The sequence below is a fragment of the Elephantulus edwardii genome, unplaced genomic scaffold, assembly GCF_000299155.1.
Source record: "Elephantulus edwardii isolate Elephantulus edwardi_28Jun2011 unplaced genomic scaffold, EleEdw1.0 scaffold00132, whole genome shotgun sequence".
Taxonomy (NCBI): domain Eukaryota; kingdom Metazoa; phylum Chordata; class Mammalia; order Macroscelidea; family Macroscelididae; genus Elephantulus; species Elephantulus edwardii.
This window is the reverse complement of record NW_006399882.1, coordinates 5,592,360-5,593,785: the sequence shown is the minus strand read 5'-3', so window position 1 is coordinate 5,593,785 and position 1,426 is coordinate 5,592,360. Positions and strand designations below refer to the sequence as shown.

The window sequence follows — 1,426 nt, the reverse complement described above, 5'->3', positions numbered from 1 at the left end:
GTTTCCAGGTTGTTCATTCTTTCCTCAAATGTCATTTGTTATAGAAGACTATGCTGACCACATTGCTTAAAATTGCAAACCTGCATCAAAATAACCTTCACAGACAGATAGTTTCTCTCCAGTCAGCCCAACCTCCAAGCGCCTTGTGCTGCCTTATTATTTTCCACAGCACACCTTCTGGCTGACAGCACAGCTTACTTAGCGGGTCCCACCAGTGCAGGGTATTCGTCGGCAGTACATTCTTTGCGACTAGAAAAAGATATGGCACGTAGTGGACACTAAATAAATATGTACTGATCGCATTAAGACTCTTGAGGCATTCAGTGAGTGACTTGTAACAGCATTAAATAAACACCATTAAATGAGGTCAGTATGTAAAGCAGGTGGCAGAAAATTTGGGCACTAACATAGTGAAAATCATTAAAACCAAAAATATTATAGGGCCTTTATCTTCATGATATCGTGGGTAGAAAGAGAAGAAACCATGTAGGATCTTTATCAGGAACACTTACACCTTGTCTTCTTCTTCACTTCACAGTGTGTGTTTAATGATCCACTTGTAAGAGTTCATGCCCTCTCTGTGTCCCTCTCAACTGCCCAGTAATACAGAGAACCTGCTGGCCAGTGGAGGAACCAGCAGTCATCACAGACACTTGACCTCTCTGATATGTATGGTCTGGTTAGTCAGCAAGATAATGACGCTCCCAACAGCTTTGTCACTGGCAAACCGTAAGTTCCTGTGGAACTTTTCAATGAAGGCAGTTATATCCATCGTCACTGCCCTCAAAGAATTTATGAAGTCAGCCTTTCTTAAGTGAGGACCAAGCTCCAGGCCTGCAGCCATCTCTGTCTGCAAACATGTGCGTAGATGTGCATCAGAAGTGCGAGGTAGGAAGAGGCCAGCTAGGCTTCTGGTTTGTTCTGGCAGGGAAAGGTAGCCTGCCTTGTCTAGGTCCCTCACTTGGGTAGGAAAAACAACTTCAAAGCAGGTTGCCATATGGATTCAAAAAGAGGCTTGATTCCAAAGTGATAAAAACCATTTAATAGAAGACTTGAATCAATCAGAAGATTTCAAGTTCAAGTTTCCCTGTGTAACCTTGGGCAAAACACTTGCTCTTTCTGAAAGCAATTAGTACAACAGCACTTGTTGAATGTTTACTATGTTCCAGGTGTTTTACAGATATTTAGTCATTTGTTCAAGCCACATTTATTGAGTGCCAGTCTCGTGTCAGACACTGCGGACACACATACTGTACACACACACACTATTTAATTATGAATACATTCAGCAAACATGAATTAAGCCTTGCACTAATAAACCATGGTTCATTTCACAAAAGGGAATTGGAGCATATTAGTTGCTGTTGTTGTTGTTGTTGTTGTTATGTGCCATCAGGTTGCCACAACTCATAGCAACCCTACATAC

General features: G+C 41.9%; 1 pseudogene; it reads left to right on the top strand.

Annotated features, from left to right (window-relative positions):
- LOC102868414 overlaps window positions 1-282 on the top strand; it is a 96,936-nt pseudogene extending 96,654 nt beyond the window's left edge.
- Window positions 283-1,426: the final 1,144 nt, after the last annotated feature.